We start from the raw sequence: 18,959 nt of genomic DNA, 5'->3' as shown, positions 1-18,959 counted from the left end.
TAAAAAGAGGTACCCACAGCTCTACTTTACTTAAAAGCTTTTTCTTGGCCTCTTTCGAAGGCAAGTACCAATGAGAACACTGGGATATTCATTTTAATATTTTCCCTTTGAACCTCAAAATGCATATGATAGGAGACAGGATGACACATGCAATTTTACCTTTTCTTCTAGCTAACTACTGTTTACAAAACGTCTAGTTGCTCTGGGTTAGCTTGGAAAACCTTTTCAAAGCTCAGGCAGTTAATTACAGCCGTCTCTGGGCCACATTTGGAGATCAATAGCTTGAAACAGAAGGCGAAGGAGTAGGTGTCACTCAGGCATGATGGGCTGAATGCTGGTCACCTCAGGAACCAGTGTTTCTGGAAGTCAGTGGTCCCCCCTCATATCCATTTGCAATGTTTTACAAACACAGTCAATGCAAAAACATCCTTTCCTTCCCAAAGACAATCTGGCCTCTGATCTAGACCAAAGGGGATATGCTACAATTCATCTGTTCAAGCCATTAATATTTATTAACCACTTACTACATGCCAAGCTGTGTACTAGGTGCTAAGCAAGGATATAGCAGTGAACAAGGTAGGTAAGACCTCTGTTCTCCAGGAGCTTCCATATTTTGGTGCTGGGGAAGGACAGAAGACAAAGAAACAAAAGAAGGGGAAAAAAAAAAAGAAAAGAAAAGTGATCATATAGAGATGAATGCTTTTTTTTTTTTTTTTAAAGATTTTATTTATTTATTTGACAGAGAGAGAGATCACAAGTAGGCGGAGAGTCAGGCAGAGAGAGAGAGAGAAGCAGGCTCCCGCTGAGCAAAGAGCCCGATGCGGGGCTCGATCCCAGGACACTGAGATCATGACCTGAGCCGAAGGCAGCGGCTCAATCCACTGAGCCACCCAGGCACCCCGAGATGAATACTTTTTAAAATAAATTTATATGCAGTAAAGTAATAGAGAATGAGAGAACAGCTATTTGATACTGCATAAGGAAATGAAGTTTAATCTGATAACTGAGTGACAGGAAGAAACCCACTATACAAGAGTTTTTCAGGAAGAGAGAACAGGTGGTGCAAAGGCCCTGCGGTGGGAATGATAAATTCTGAAAACATCGTTAAGTGAATGGAAGAGGAAACAGAAAGAGTCATGGATAGACGCTGACCCTGTAAGCCATGGTGAAGAGCTTCCACTTCATCTAAGGGGCACAAGTCACTGGATGGTTCTACGGAAGGGAGTAATGTAATGTGATTTATGCTTTTTAAGAAATCACTCTGGCTGTTGTATGAAGAATATATTATGGGGCAGGTGTAGAAATAGCAAAACCATTCAAGAGGCTGTTAGAATAGTCTAAATGGGAAGTTACAGTGGCTTGGACAAAGACATATAGACCATCATGTCTACAATGGGTTTATAGTCAGTTAAGGTAAACACTTTTAAACCCACAGAGGGAACATTAGTCTTACAAGAGGGCCACCAATCAAATGAAATTCTCAGTTAATTTGAACAGAAAAGTTCAAAAGTCCCACCTTTCCCATTGTGAGAGATGGTGTGTGCATAACCTTCTTTCTCTTCCTTCCTCGGACCATCACGTTAAGATTCACCTGTTTAATAACCTCCTTGCAGATCTTGGGTACTGTCACTAGCCTCCAAAGAACAAGGAGGGAAAGAAGAATGACAGGTGTTTCTCCTTTCAGGTTTATGGAATCAAGGGGTTTGTGACCAGGGTGTCAAGGCCAGAGTTTATTTGAATGAATATCACCACTAAACAAGTCTGACTTAGAAACCTCTTCTTCTGCTCCAAGGGACAATGGGCAGGAACCTCTTGGGTCATGGAGTGAAGGCCGTTAAGGAATTTACCCAGTGTTTCCTGATGATGTTCACTTGGGAGGGTAAGGAAACGTGTTGAGAGGAGATCTGGTAGCAGGAGAGGGTACTGGTGAAAGCCACCCATAATCACGCCTTGTCCGATCACAACTCCTAAGATGTTGCCAGCCGGTGGGTCTCTTTTTCAACCCATACTACTCCAGGGCCCTGGACCCACAGCAACTGAATGGGAAGGGGGCAGGGAAGGGAACTTTGCTGCATTAATCCAGTATCCAATATGGCGGGGGAAAAGTCTAAAACATATTAAAGATCAGTAATCAACTTCTGGACGAGAGGAACCGAGACACACGTCTATGGAGAAAAAGCCAGTGAAGATACACTCCCAAACAATCACACTATCTCTCAAATGCTTGTGTCTGGAAGAGCTTTCTTGCATGCTTTTTTGATGCCTCAATTGAGAAGTTGTTCTATTTGTCACTAACTAGGACCACAAAGTTCTAAACTATCAGAATCAGAGAGAAAGAGACAGAAGGAAACAGAGACAGAGAGACACAGAAGGGCTAAAAGATGTTGTCCCTCTTGTCTCTACCCATATGATAAGGCCAACAGAGTATGTCAAGGCACCAGGGGTCTCGTGTCCCAGTTCACAGAAGCAGCTCGTGAATTTGCCCCACAGGATATACATTATACATCAATAGTAAGGTATGGCTTGGAATCAATTAGATGTAAGTCCTTCAGCCTCCCTTCCCAATCTTCAAGCAAAGTTCCTTTGTGGGAGCTGGCTTCAAATTTACACACACACACACACACACACACACACTCTCTCTCTCTCTCTCTCTCTCTCTTTCCATCTCAAGATATGTACTCTCAGATAAGGTCCTCAAAATTTAATACAAGTTTTCAATTTTAAAGAACCTTTCATTTTAAATGAAACACCCTGACAAGAAAAGAAACTACAGAGACCGGAAGCCTGCAAACTGTGATTTCTCTCTCCCCAGACGTGCGTGACACCCCTGCAGGAGCCCCTCCTTTCCAAAAGCAGAAGGTCAAACCTGGCTGCCTCGTCTGTCCTCTATGACTATCACTCCCTCTCTCTCTAAGAGGCAGTAGCCCCCAGCACCTCCCACCTTAGGACAAGTCAAAGGGAAATTTGAGTTTCTGGAACTTTGGGCAGATCCTTCTTGTCTGCAACTCTACAGAAAAAAAAATTACCCTCTTTCCCCCAGGGAGGATATTTATGTTGAAAGTCTGACGCTGAGTTTTAGAGGCCATGAGGAGCAGCAGAACCACCGACCTTTGCAAGGCTTCAATGCTGGACACCTGACTATACCATGTTCTGGGGGTGGAGGGGAGGGGTAGCTCAGAGGGGAGAGGCAGATGCCAATTCTACACGAAATTCCATACCTATATGTTTAAACATGGACTGTTAATAAAGGGTACATGACTCAAAATTAATCTTGCCAATCACACAAACTGACAGAAAATATGCACTGGGAAGCATACATGGGCTCTTTATTGATTGGAATTTTCTTATTCATTTGTTTGTCTATTCCCCCCCCCCCTTAACATGTCAGCTCCAAGAAGGATGGTGCCTCATACGCTTCCTTCACTGTGATGGCTGCAGTGCCTGGCACACAGTGGGTACGCAGTAAATTCTGGCTGAATACATAGATGAGAGAAAAGACTAGAAGGAATAAAAAGAATTAATAGAAACTACTTGGCGGAGAGAGACTATGGGTTGGTCAAAATTTATCCGTTATATGTTCTATCTTTCCCAAGTTTTCTAAAAAATATTTTTCTAACAACAAAAAAAAAATATTCTTCTAATGAGAAGAAAATGGAATGAATATGGCTTGGGGAAAACCCAAATTATCACCAACATGGCCGTTAGCTAAGAAGCGATAGGCAAATTCAAACCTATTAATAATGCACATCCTTGAACTAATGTTATATTCATAGCAGCGGGGATATATATCCCTGTTCATTCATTCATGCATTCATTCAACAAGCGTGTATTGTGGGCCGCCGAGCATCAGTCCTTGGCCCAGGCAGTAGAGAAATTGATGAGGGATCATGTTCAAATTCAGAAAAGGTAGAATCATCACATTTTACCCCACATTTACATCTCATACAGATACAAAGTGAGAATGTGTTAGAGAGCTTATTGAAGTCACTAATGAGTGAACTGGTGGGATGTTTCTATCAGTTCCAAAGAAAATGGAGAAACTAGACACAGAGATAGGTCCTAAACATTGAAATAAATATCCAAATGGAAGCAAAACTGGCCTCTTCCACAGTTGGGGAGCCTCCATCATACAGAATTTTTGTATGTCTGCAGGCACAAATTATTTTGCATTGCCATCAATTACCTACACTTTACAGAGTAGACAATGCAAGGTTAGCACTAGATAACACAAAGAATCATGCTCTAGACAATGGGTAATTTCCCACAGAAGCACAAAGATGATTAAGATATAGTCACTAACTTCTCATGTAATATCTGGAAAGGCTGGCATAAACAAAGGACTTGCTTCGCTCTGGACAAGAGGAAAATAAATCTTTATGTTGCTCCTCTTCTGCTGACAGGGACCCTGTGAAAGAAACTCCTGTACGAGAATGGAATATTGCCCAAACAACTGAAAAAAAGCTGTAATTTGGTTTCAAAGCACACTTTAAACTTTTCTGCATTAACAGTTTTATTACAAATACAACAGTAAACCAATACATGCTCACTGTAAAACTAAAATGCAAACCATAAAAAAATATGGGAAAATAAAAAAAAAATCAGTGCCCTTGACTGCCTCCCTTGTACCAATTTCATCTGCTCACCCACTGGAGAGCTACAAACAAACAAACAAACAAAAACAAAAGACAAAACAAAATAAAACAAAAAACCAAGGTCCACAAATCCACAGATGAGTTATAATGCTAAAGGGAAAGAACAAGAAGAGGGTCCTTCATTTAGTAGGACCATCTTAATGAAATTTTGGGATTTGTAAAGTAGGATTAGTTTGGGGAAGTGGGGAGAGAGAAGCTCAAATGCTCTCCATTGGAAAAAAGTCATGAGAATGTTAAGGGATCAAGGCTGGCAAAGGAATAGGGCTGTGGGTATCCAGGGAAGCCAAGGAAGGAAGGGGTAGAAAGTGAAATCCTCAGTTAAGATAGAGCGAGTGAAGCCTGCCTGGTGCCAGAAAAGCTTTGATGAATTCTTGGGATCATGACATCTAATATTTCATCTCAAGTTATTGTCCATTCTGTTCCATGATGTAATCTCTCGCTATGAACAAAACTTCTTCAGTTAAATAAATATCTGCTAGACAGAACAACCTGGGTCAGCGGCACTTTGAAGACCTTTGCAGACTGTGTCAGTAGGGGTTGGGCTCAGGGCGGGGGTGGGAGGTCAAAGGAGAGAAGAGAGCAATTGCAGGAGGTGAGAAATTCAACAGAGACTCAGAGCAAGCGATGACGAGGAGACAGTAAGCCCCCAACTCCAGGTTCTGCCAAGAACACCTGGAGATCCAGGACAAACTTCCTAGATATCCTGCCTTCTCCTGGATTGAAGCTTTATATATCTGAGCTAATGTTAAAGGGGAGTGTCCTCTCAAAAAGCTGGAGCCCCCAAAAATGGCATGGAGGACTTCCCAGAAGATGTGACATTTGAACTGAGCCTGGGTCTCACCACACAAAAGGGGCTAAGAAGGGAAGAGGAAGCCACATGCGCAGAAGCTAAGCAGCCTAAAGGGGCTGAGGGATGTGTAGGGACCAAGAGTTGACTGGTATTATAGAGATCAGCCTGTGCAGAAATAGTGAGATATGATTTTGAAGTGTATGCAGATCTCTGGGGCTCATGTTGGGATTCATGTTAAAAGAGAACACCTGGCATGAAGAAGAAAAGCCCCGTGGTATAGTCCTGGTGATCAGACAAGGATCTGGAGACCCATAACCTAACATTTCCTCTGTCACTAACTCAAGCCATCAGCTTTCCTTCATTTAAGAGGCAGAGACAATGAGCTGTCCTTCCAAGGCTGTGTGTATCCCTGTAGAGCACTGAAGGAACACAAAGTGTTGGGATGAGAAGACTTTCTCCTTTTCTGAGCAAGGATGGAGAACAAGCCCATAAAAGGAAAGATATTTTGCTTTAAAAGCTCAGAACACGTAAATGGACAAAGTTGAATTCCCAGTGTTGGAACAGAATCAATAAACAAATAATCCCTTCCAAGAGGTATTCTCTGGCATGTAAATAAGACACAATTTTAGCAAAGTTGGTCCAGTGTCTTTTTTTTTTCTTGCCTTTTGCTGGCATTAATGGCCTGGAAAAGATAGCTCTGCACCTCTAACTCAATTCTTTCCCCCCCTTTTTTAGTTGTGTCTATTCCTGTTGCTGTGTCTACCTGCTGCAGGCATGAGTTCAACATTCTTACAGAAGGCCAAGTGGACAGGGGTGGCCACTCTGATGGATAGGAACTTTTAAAATCTTTCTCTGCCTTCATGTGGGATGTTCAGGGTCCAAGAGCCAGGACTGGCCCCAAATACTTCTTGCTCAGCCTCCATGTTCCTGAAGGCACATCAGTGAAGTCTTCATTTATCTGTCTTGAAAGGACCCAAGGCCTCAGATCATTTCCCCAGATGAGGTCCTTCAGATGATCTTTAGATACTCAAGTCCTCCTTCCTCAGCAGGGACATCAAGGTCCTCACCAAGTGGGTTTTGGCAGTATGCCAAGTGGTTCTCTGGACACAGAGTTAGAGTTATCAGCAATTCCTGGGGTTTATGTGGCACTGAATCTCAAATGCTCTTGTAGGCAAGTCTTGATCAGAAGGGGCCATGTCTATTATAGCACTGTCACCATTAAATGCTAATTGAGCATCTAGGATGAGCTGAGTGTGAAGAGATGCCCAATAGCAAAAACACCAGTGCTCCCCTAAATGGCCTAGAGAGTCCAAAACACATCCACAGAAGATAAACAGCAGCTTGTAACAAGTCCCTCTGAACAATGGGAGTAACACTCAATACGAAGGTCATGATCATTAGTCTGACAAGTTCAGGTCATAGACTGCATCATTTTGTCTGTGGAATACATCCTCAGAATGTGGCACAGAACGTGCACGTAGTTGGGAGCTCAACAACATTGGAACAGGGGAATAAATGTAGAAGTCTGGAGTGGTGATTGAGGAGGGCGTGGAGGAGGCAGCGGCATACAGCGTGTCCCAGAGCAAATGTACAGATGAGTGACTGAGAACATGGATTCTGGAGTTAGGCTACCTGGATTTGAATCCTGGCCACACCCCTTACAAGCCAGGGGATTTCAGGCAAATTACTGAATCTTGCTCGGTCTTTGTTTCTTCATCTGTAGAATGGGGACAGTGCCCATAACTACATCACAGAGTGGTAGGAAATATTAGAAACGTATAAAGTATTAATAAACAACTGGAACATAATAAGCACTATCTATGGCTAAGTGATGGTGATGATCCTGACCACAGGTAGACTGAGGTTTGTTCTAAATGAGCCAAAGGAGTGTTTAAGGGATGGGAACACCAGCTGGGTGGTGGGCATGTGGCAAGGGAGCAGTGAGAAGTATCAGCATAGAAGAGGATCAGGACCAGACTTCTCAAATGCCATTTGGATTTGACAGTGCGGGTCCCCTGATAGTGTTATAGGCGGTGCTCGTCATTTTTAGAAAATGCAGAAATAAATTCAGTATCGCTTTTCATAACAAAATATGCAAATATCAGTAGGAAAATGGCCTAATAAGCTTTGATATGTTTAAACCATGGAATACTACACAGCAGTTAAAAAGAATGAAGTCCATCTGTAGCCAAGACTTTGGGAAAATCCAAAAGTCATATCCTTGAATGAACAAAAGCATGTTGCCAAGAAATAATGAATTACAATATTACCAACACGCACACATGTTTCTACTACTTTCTATCGGCCCGTATGTTTGCAAATACAGAGAGGCTCACATATACGACTGACACACACGAAGATTCTGAAAAGAGGAACATAATTGGGGTATCCTATAAGAAGGTGGTCAAAGAGATCTCACCCACAACCTCCATGTCTTTTAGTAAGGACAACAGTCCCACATGATTTATGTAAATAAAAGTAATACGTTTTTAAAAGAAATTTGTTTGCATGGAGAAAAGCATAGAGGCCAAGGGCTTATTAGAAAGCGCTGCAGCTCTCTGGGTGTGAGACAACAGGTAGCAATGTCAGTGACGGGAAAGACAAGTAAAAGTACACCATAGGAGTCAACAAAACAAAGCAGAGAGACAGAAAAATGATGAGGTAGCTCTCTGAGAGAGAAGCGCCATAGACTTAGAGTTGAGAGACAGAGAGAGAGGGAGAGAGAGGGGCCACCAGCTCCATTCTGTGCTCTCACATAGTGATACAAACGCTCTGAGAAGAGTACCATCCAAAACGCTACTCTTGGCATGTGGACGACTTCCTCTAGCATCATAATGACCAAATTAGGTCAATTAGTTTTGTCAACTAATTAATGACTTGGCCCACAGCTGGTCTAGCTGCTTTATAGAACAACTGCAAAGAACCCCCACCCCCCCAGCAGTTGATTTGATACCGAACAGCTACAGCTTCACTCTTGCTTCGTAAGAGATAGTTAGATTGAGACCAGAAGGTCTTATTATTTTGTCAGTGCGTTGAATGTGATGCAGTAAACAGTTCGCTACTGATCTGGGAAAATTACTTTTATGCTATAAAAGGGGGGAGGGGTAGTTCAAGCCCTAAGCGACTTGGATTTAAGCATTCCTGAGCGAAAATGTGTCTTTCACTTACAACTGAGCAGAATAGCATTTATAATGTTCTGAACTCTCCAAGACCCACAGAGAGTCCCCTCTCGTTTTGAAGTAAACCCATTAAAAGTACATTTACTGAATCAAGTTTAGTATTAATCCTGTTGGAGGTAGAGCCAAACAGATCTCCCTTCTGTATCAGCTCACATAAGATGCTAGAGAATCTACTGAAACACAAGCTCTAAATCTTGAGCTAATGATGTTGGTAGTTCCTGGAGAGGCCCCAAGGGGTCAAGAACATTCTGGAATATTGTGCAAAATTCTCTGGATTTTGTCTTGTTAACCTGTAGGGAGCAAGGGGCCCTGGTTTAAATAAGTTCTATAAAACTAACTAAATGATGCTTAGAAATGTCTACCGTTTTTTGGGTTTTGTTTGTTTGCTTGTTTTTTACAAAATACATCATCCTAGCTCATTGAATCCTTCTGTGTGGTCAGGGGATTGCCGAGCTGACAATAAAAAATTACACTTATTTACAGTAAGCCAATCTTTTAAGGGAATTACGACATATGAACCAATAACTCAAAAAAAAAAAATCATAGTCAATGAAGAGCCTGACATTTCTCAGAAACAATACCTAAGGAAAAAATTTTACAGAAACACTATCTAAGGAGAAAAACTTAAAGGAGAACAGGTTTCACGTGGTTGAGGAAATCCCAGAAAGCTGCTGGAAGCAGAAAGCATTTGAACTGTCCGTTGCAGGATAGACAGAAATTTGTAGGCAATGATGGAAGAGCAAGTTCTACGTGAAGATAAGTGTTGAGCATAGTCATGGACGTAGGAAAAGGCAAGGTATAGCTGAAACTTTCTGGGCAAGAGTAGGAGATAAGACAAGGATGTAACCTTGGATCTGACCAAGAAGAGTAGGCCCTATTCATTAGGAAACCTATGAAATGGGAAGCGATTTAATGTTTCTGATCAAAAGGATATCATGAGAAAGTCGGTCCATCTAGCGTGGAGGCGGAAGAGACAGAAGGAGGGAGATCCATTACTTGTAGAAAAACCAGGGTGGAGAAGATTTGACAGAATAGCAAACAGAACAGAATAGAATAGCAAATAGAAGAGAATAGCAGAACAAAGAAAAGCATAACCTGGTGTTATGAAGGAGCTTTTGGTTGCCAGGGCAACTTCTCGGACATCAAAACTTCTGTCCAAAATCATTGCCTTTTTCAAATGTTTAGTGGGCATATATATACAAAGACACAAACCCTTAACACTGGCTATACCAAGCCCAGAACGATACATCCCTAGGAATCCTTCCTTGGGAAACCGGCCTTAGTAGGAGGGCAACAGGCTGAGTCCATAAAGATGCTATCTCAGCAAATGCCAGAGAACAGGAATCAATTCCCTCCTGAGCTCTCTCTCGCCCCTCATTATAATCTTAACTCCCTGCCTCCCTCATCAACGTAGGGCACAATGGAGGTTACCATTGGAGGTGGCAACACTACCTTTCCCGGCTTAGAGAAGTACAGCTTCGTGTTCACCACACACTCCCTTCTGGTTATCAGCTGAATGATTAATTACATTACACACTCGGGCTGACGGATGAATACAAGGCCAGAGGGCCAGAGGTCATTTTGCATAGAAAACTTACATCTTCTCTAGAAACAATGACATGGATGCATTGGAGAAAACTCTCAGGTCTCTCCATCCCAAAGCCAACAGGACACAGGCTTCTGAGGTCACTATCTTGTACATAATCATCAGGACAACTTCGACAGGAAAAAGAGGAACCACAAGATGGGAAACTGTAGTGTGCAGGCATTTACATTGTCAAACTGTAGCTGACATGCATGGTCCTCTGTGACTACAAATGTTCTTTGGCAAGAAATACGTAAATCTCTTCTTGTTTAAGTCACTGGTGGTTGGAACTGTTCCTTTGTGCTTCTGGGGAACAAAGGAAAATGTCTATGCATGAGGACTGGAAGCGAAGAAATGGGCTGAATAATAAGATCTCAACCTCACTGTATCAATTAACAGCCGAGCAAGAGTTTGCTATTCTTGAGTAAGAACCTCATTTTGGAAGTCTGATGAGAAGTGATGGAGTCAAGCCTTGAGATAAGCTGAGACTTCCACTTGATAATATTTGCTCCTGAAAAGAACATTACTTTTGAACAAGGCGCACCAGAGTCCAAGTGTCATTTCTAAAATTATCTTGTTCCTTTGTAGTGATTTCATTGCTTGAAGGTTCTTGGTTCACCGTTTCATTTTGTTTGATAATTAATGCCAGGTATAAAAGTTTCTCATTACTTAAGAATCATGGTGAGTAAAATAGGTAAGTAAATAGGTAAGTAAATAGATGATAGATGATGTATATGGACGGATGGATGGGTAGACATGGTAGATGATATGGATGCATGGATGGATAGACAGACAGATAATGGATGGACAGATGGTATGGATGGATGGATAGATAGAGTCTTTTCACCAATGTCCCAAATAACATAAAAAAAAAAAAAATGAGGCAGAATAATGCTGCCTCCAAAGATTTCCATGCCCTAACCCTTAGAACCTGTACACATGATAAAGGTAACACCTGGCAAAAGGGAATTTGCAGATATGATTAAATTAAGGATATAATGACAGGGAGATTCTCCTGGATGACATGCTGAGCTCAGCGAAACCATAGTGGTCCCTTTAAGACGAAAGCAAGAGATCAGAGGAGATGTGATGATGGAACTGGAGGCAGAGGAAGGAGGGGCCGTGAGCCAAGGACTGTAAGTGACCTCCAGAAGCTGGAAAACACAAAGAAACAGATACTCTTCTAAAACCTCCAAGAGGAATGTACCCCGGGCAACATCTTGATTTTAGGGCTTCTGACCTATGAAAGTGTAAGGTAACAGATTTGTACTGTCTCAAGCCTTTAGTTTGTGGCCCTCCATTGCAGCTTCAGTAGGAAACAATATAAGACTGCACTTGGAGCCATTAGGGCTCTCAGTCCTGAAAGAAATAACAAAGAGGTAGGAATGGCCCTCCCCCACCTTCCTGCCAAAGGCCCCCAGAGGCACCTAAGGGACCTGAGCTGCAGACAATGAAGACCTCATTCCACTGTCCAGAGTAACCACCCTGCAGGCAAGAACACGTTCATGACGTCAACACCTGGGAGAACCCTTCAACTGGCTCCACTCCCCTTCAGTTCCCATTTTCATCCCATCATGATCAAAATGGCGCCGAGGTTCATGAATGGTCCCAGAGCAAAGAGGAGAATGACTTGCACGAGAGGTGTGGAGCCTGAGGCTGCACGGAAGGAGTTGCTGACAGAGGAAGGCGCTGAGGGGCAAGGAGAATGCTTTCTCAGCCTGGGTCTCCTGAGCACCACCAGTGACAAGGGCCAGCGTGCAGGTGGCTTATTTGGGCAGTGATGGCAGGAAGCTGGAGTAAGGGTTCAGGGAAGAGGAACAGAGGAAAAGGAAAGCAATGCAAAGCTGTCCTGTTGAGGGCCCTCAGTCTGCAGATGCTAATGAAATGCATTGTTCATGGGTAGTCCGTGGGCATTCACACACACACACACACACACACACACGCACACACACTCTCTCCCTCTCGCTCTCCTGGTCCCCAGGCGAATGCCAGTAAGGTTCTGCAGGCCACCTGAGTACCACCACAGTGTCAGAGAAGCCCTGCGGCAAGAAGCTAGAGGTACATCCTGAGGGTCCCCCATTAAGGCTGGCCAGCTGAAGACCACGGACATCTCTCTCAACTGGTTACCATAGCAGCATTTGGAGTAAGAGGTGGGACCAACCTAATGGTCCAGAAGAGGGATCCAATCCAATGGCAAAACCCAAACATTGTAATGGAAAGAAGGACCCATCTGGAAGACCAAAAGAGGAAGGCAAATCAGCCCCTACCGTGTGGCCACTCCCCCATGTTACCAGTGGTGACTGGGGCTCCTGGTCAGCAACTTGCAAATGGCCCCACGTCCAGCACAAGGCTGAAAGCCACACAGCAGGCCCTCAGCAAAAGTCTGTCACATCGAACTGAATTACTTTCCAATTCCCTCTTCCTATTTATTAGTTTCTGGGGGCTGCCATAGTAAATTACCTCCAATTTTGTGGCTGAAAATCACAGAAACTTATTTCCTCAGAATTCTGGAAGACAGAAGTTTGAAATCAAGGGGTCTGCAGGGTTATGGTCCCTCTGAAGCTCTGGGGCAGAATTCTTCCTTGCTTCTCCCTAGTTTCTCATGGCTGCTGGCCATCCATGGTTCGTAGACACAGCACTCTAGCTCTTGGCTACCATCCACGCACGGTATCCTCCCTGCCTGACTGTCTCCAAATTTCCTTCCTCTCCTAGGGCACCAGGTACTGGATTTAGTTACGTCTGCAAAGACCCTACCTCCAAATAAGATCCCATTCACGGTTTCGGGTTACCTATGAACTCGAGGGGACACTACTCAACCCAGTGAACATACACAAGCTTATTCTGTATCACTACAGGAGTTACAGGATTTTGCCTTTTTGGGAAAATTATCCTATAATAGTCAAGTCAGCAGGAAGAACGGATTAGAATGGGGGAGGTAAAAGAGAAAGGGTCTGGAGATGAGTATGTTAAATTGGCCTAAACGTGGGGCTAGAGGTCAGAGGACAAGGAAGGGCTGATGGAGAGGAGTAGGAACCTCGACAACAAAACCTTCCTTCTATCTAAAGTGCCCATTTTACAGATGGGAAAACAGGCCCAGAGTGGGGTGACTCTCTGAAGGACACAGACCAGGTAACTGGCACAGACCACAATGCAACCCAGACTTCTCAACTTCCAGGCAAGGATCCATACGCTGATTGGAAAGGTTCTCAGTCATTTGGGCATTTGAATGGAGTCTGTCGGACCGTTCATTTTCCCTGGACAGCTTTCCACACGTCACAACATCAGCATTCCTGTGTCCGCACCCTCGTACATGCACATACGAGAAAAACGTTCCTCTCATAGAATAGCACACAAAACCTAATTATAAAATCTCTTATTAGAAAAGCTGAACCTGAATCAAAATTCAACCACAGATAATTAGCCTACATGCCTCCCTGATTACACCATTGTACAATCTTTTGGCCGCAGGGAAATGACTAAACTGTAGACAACTCCATAGCTATTAGTACAATGAAATAGATTTTGAGACAAAGATTTCAAGACTTGACAATGACACAGGTACAGAGGATCTCTAAATTCTTAGAATTCACAAAAGCAGGAGGAACTGTGAAAATGGAAAGCATTATAGTTCCACACTTGATTCTTTTTTTTTTTTTTTTTAACTGTGGTCCTGACACTGGGGTCTTTGAAATATTATAATCAAGCATCATTTTCTTTTCTAACCCTCCAGGGATTTTCTAGTTCCTGAGAGTTTATAATCACCAAGTCATAAAATGTAGCCTACCTTCAACTTGCTTTTACTTCATACCCTGTAGGTATTAGTTACCCTAGTGATCCGAGACTTGAGAAAATGTTATCATTGTTTTATGAACTTTCTCAGAACTTGGGTGGTTTGGAGAAGAATCCCGTCTATCCTGCAAGAAATCCAATGTGTACTAGGATGATGTTTTGCCATACACCTTGAAGATGAACATACATAATCTCCATGTCATGTTTCCAACTGTCATTAGTCCCACAATATCATCTCATGATTCGCAAAACCCACTCTCTCACCCACTAAGGCAGTCATTACTGTCCCCATCTCAGAGATGAGAAAACAGAAGTTCAGAGAAATTTAACCAACCAGTCCAATCAATGCCTCTCTTCGTGAAAGTGGCTAAGCTGGAACCTTAACACCAAGCCTCCTCCTCCTTCCCATGCCCCAGGCCACCATCTGTCACCTTGAATGAGGCCAAAAGCACACTCTGCAAGAGTTATTTTTAAGACATATTGATGAAATGATCCATTTGGAGTTGTTTAAATAACCAAAAAGATCCATCCAGAAAACGATTAAGTCAGAATGGGACACAGAAGGGTTCTCCCTAAAAATTCATGAATAAATTCTATAAAAATGGTAGTCATAATCTATTGACCACTTTCATGAAGGTGAGTACAAGAAGCCATAAAGGTCTAGAAGGTCAGATCTGAAAAGAACATAGTATCATCTAGATCAGTGGGTTGGCAACTGTGAGCAGTGCTTCTGGTGTCCAGTGGGTGGAGGCCAGGGAAGCTGTTCAACACTTTACACAATGCACACATCAGAATCCCACAAAAAGAACGATGTGATCCAAAATGTCAAGTGACCAAGTTGAGAAACCCTGATCTAGACAAGAAGTCCACAAATGCTTTCTGGAAAGGAGCAGATGGTAAATATTTTAGGCTCTGCCATTTACGACAGAAGCAAACATACGCAATATGTCCGTGCATGTACATGGCCGTGTTCCAATATGACTTATTTATAAATACAGGCAACTTCCCAGATTTGGTCCACAGGCCATGGTTTTTCTACCCTCATCTAGATTAATGGATTTCTAATTTTATTTTCTAAGGACCAAGAAATGTTCCGATCAAATGAAATATGACACGGAATTCAAGACCAACAACAGAGCAAAGAAATGCTTCTTTGGTTGAAGCAAGGTTGCATCCAATGTGGTTCTTGAGTGGTAGGCTGGGTGAGACTACTCAGGGCAGTTTGGAACACTTTACTCTTACCCAAATGACCTTTTAAAATGAGAAAGTCATCTTGTACTCAAAACCCTTCAGTGGCATCCTAATGCTCCTACGATAAAATCCCTCTCCCCACTGGTAGGACCTCACGACACAGCAGCATAGCTCAGCAGCTCCAGACCCTGACTGAGAAGTGTCCAGATCTGACTCTAGCATTGACTGGCTATGACTATGGGCAAGTTACATCTGACACCAACTACAAGTGTGGGGGTCTTGAAGACCACCTTCAGTTTCAATAGTGCACTATAATTATACTAACCATTTAATGGTTTATTACAGTGAAAAAACACAGATTGAAATCAGCCAAGGGAAGAGGTTCAGGAGATACTAAACATGGAGCTTCCAGTGGTCCTTCTCCAGTGGAATCATGGAGGTGGTGCATACTTCTCCCAGCAACCACGTGTGATGAGATGCATGGACTGTTGCCACCTAGGGATGCTCCCCTGAATCTTGGTATCCAAGCGGTTTTACTGGGGTTCAGTCATGTACACATGATTGACCAGCCCCATGGCTGACCTTAGTCTGCAGCCCCTCCAGAAGTTGAACCACACAGCAAGGCCCAAGGCCACCCACCATAAATTGCATGGTTCCCATAGACTCTCTGGCATAGCCAAGGGCATCAAGTAAACAAAGTCATTCTTATCTGGCAGGACACTCCAAGGGCTTGGAGGTTTCCTCCCAGGAACGGGAGCCAAAGGACAAACACCTGGGCAAGTCTAATCTTTTCCTGCTCAGACTCACAGAGGAGGCCTGGTTGAGTTTTTGTCTCCTGTCCTAAAGAGATACAAGACAGCAGCCCTCGCTCTGCCCACATTTGATTGTTTTTGTGTGCAGATGCAAGGGCTGGAACTGCAGCAACCACCCTGTAACCATGAGGTGAGCCACCTGAGGATAAAAGTCACAAAGGGGGCTTGGCGGAGAGAAAAGATGGAAAGCCTAGAGTTCTTGCTCATGTCTTGACACAAAGTTTTCTTTACAGGAGCTCATATATCTCCTTAATTGCTTTAAGGTCTTTTAAGTCAGATCTTCCTGTTACTTGCAGGTGAAAGCTTCCCATCTCATACACCTCAGCATTAGGGTATTATGGTCTGACTAAGAGCCAGCTAACTGGATGAACCAGAGGGACTCTCTGACACAATGTAGAATACAAAGCACACCTGGATAATAGTAAGAGAGTTACCGGTTCATTCCATCAGAGTGTGTACTTCTGCAATTTATAATACAGGGAAAGTGGAAAAGTCCCAAGGTGGTAGTCTACAGATCTGGGTTTAAAAATGGATCCTACCAACACTTCACTGTGGGACCTTGAAGGAGTCACTCAGCTACTCTGAGCCTCATTTCCTCAGCTGAAATATAAGCCAAATAAAAATCCACCTAATTCACAGCGCTTTTGGAAATCCTAGGACAGCTCTTGCTGTCTTGCTTGTAAGAGACACACACCAAATTAGAATGCTTTAAGCAAGGGGCACCTGGGTGGCTCAGTGTGTTAAGCCTCTGCCTTCAGCTCAGGTCATGATCTCAGAGTCCTGGGATCGAGCCCTGCATCAGGCTCTCTGCTCAGCAGGGAGCCTGCTTCCTCCTCTCTCTCTGCCTGCCTCTCTGCCTGCTTGTGATCTCTCTCTGTCAAATAAATAAATTAAATATTTTTTTTTTAAAAAGAATGCTTTAAGCAAGAGAGAGAGAAAGAAAATTGATTTTGACGGGGAAGTAGCACAACACGTGCAGGTAGAAAACTTTGGGTGCAGGGGATATGTATTGGGGTGCTCAGCCCAATCTTGGGTGGGGAACCCTTTCCCAAGTGGAATCTAGAGTTGAGAGTTGGACAGGTGATTAAAAAAAAATATATGGGGGCACCTGGGTGGCTCAGTGGGTTAAAGCCTCTGTCTTCAGCTCAGGTCCTGGTCTTAGGGTCCTGAGATCGAGCCCCACATTGGGCTCTCTGCTCAGCAGGGAGCCTGCTTCCCCTCACCCCCCCCACCTGCCTCTCTGCCTACTTGTGATCTCTCTCTGTCAAAATAAATAAATACAATTTTAAAAATATGTGAGGGGTGCTCTGGGCTCAAGGAACAACATAGGGGTGAGAGGCCACACAAAGCTCACGGGTGAATGTCTATGCACGTGTGTACATGCATGTATGTTCATGATGACATGTGGGCTTCCAGGCAAGCAGTTCAGCATCACTAATGCCTTAGGTGGGAGGAGATGCTGGGCAAGGGAGCACGGACTGCCTCTTGAGAGGAAGTTTGCATGCCAAGCTGAGACCCGTGCGTTGACTTTCTCATTTCCCTCTGTACGTTACAAGGGAGGATAATGCCCCTCAAGCCGACTTTGAGCCAACCCAGCACATAGAAGAACCAAAGCCATTGTCATTCTCCCTCTCTCTGCTCCTGGCTCCCACGATTTTCCTTCCCTTTCACTCGGCTTTTCCTTTACCGTACCCCCATTCAGCAGGTCAGTGCGCTCTTTATGTATTTTATTGGATTTTCCTTTCAAGCTACAAAATGCATGCATTGCGGCAACAAGTCAAAGTCAGGTTTACAAAGAAAAAGGCAACCGTTTCTCCCTCTTTGCTCAATCCCTGCCACCCTTCCAGCCAAGGAAGCAAGGCTAACTTGGGTGTGTGCGTTTCTACTCTCGTTCCTACGATCATACAACCCCATGTCAACATAGACACTGTACTCTTAAAGGTTTTTTCCCTACTTTTTAAAACAACTGGATCACACTATTCTTGTTAGAGGATGCAACGTGGTCATAGAGATGTTGATACAGAGACGTCATTAATTTCTACAGAGCTGAACATCTTCCACAGAGCAAGCAGACCTCCCCGTTAATACAACCAACTATACATGAGTGTATCTGCATCCGCCCTTTCTAGCCATTTTCAATAATATTGCAATAAACATGCAAGTACATTCATCTTTATGCACCGATAACATTTATTTCTCTAGGACAGATTCCTCAAAGTTGGATTCATGGGTCAAGGGCTATTTATAGATCTAATTTGAGCAGATACTGCTGCATTGATTTCTTAAAACCTTACAGCAGGGCACCTGGGTGGCTCAGTGTGTTAAAGCCTCTGCCTTCAGTTCAGGTCATGATCCCAGGGTCCTGGGATCAAGCCCCACATCGGTATCTCTGCTCGGCGGGGAGCCTGCTTCCTCCTCTCTCTCTCTCTGCCTGCCTCTCTGCCTACTTGTGATTTCTGTCTGTCATATAAATAAATAAAATCTTTAAAAAAAAAAAAAAAACCTTACAGCACTGTGTTTTGAAGCTTTGTACCCATTTCTTACATGAGAGCAATCAGAAGATAGCACTTTTCACCCAGCAAATTGGCAGGCACTGAGCAGGGTGAGAGGGAAAACGATAAATGCATCAAGGGTCTTGGGAGAAAAAGGGTGAACTACCTAAATGCTGGCACTTTCTTGGGTCTTAGATGCTAAGAACTAAACAGGGGAATCTAATTGGAAGCGTGTCACATGGCTATTCAGAAAGGTCACTTCTTAAATGCCAGGAATGACAGAGAAAGTGGTCCGGAAACTACTAGGTCAAGGTCATTCCTGCTCTCTGCCCTTGTCTCTCATGCTCTGAATGAGCCATCAAGTCTTATGTCTGCAGAGTTTTGCTGAGGTTCCTCCTCTTCCTAGGCTGCCCTTCTCCTAACCCATGTGCTCATGTCAGACCCTCCTCTTAGTTCAAGATCGAGCTCA

This window comes from Mustela erminea, chromosome 20 (genome assembly GCF_009829155.1).
Source record: "Mustela erminea isolate mMusErm1 chromosome 20, mMusErm1.Pri, whole genome shotgun sequence".
Classification (NCBI taxonomy): Eukaryota; Metazoa; Chordata; class Mammalia; order Carnivora; family Mustelidae; genus Mustela; species Mustela erminea.
Note: the sequence above shows the minus strand (reverse complement) of the source record.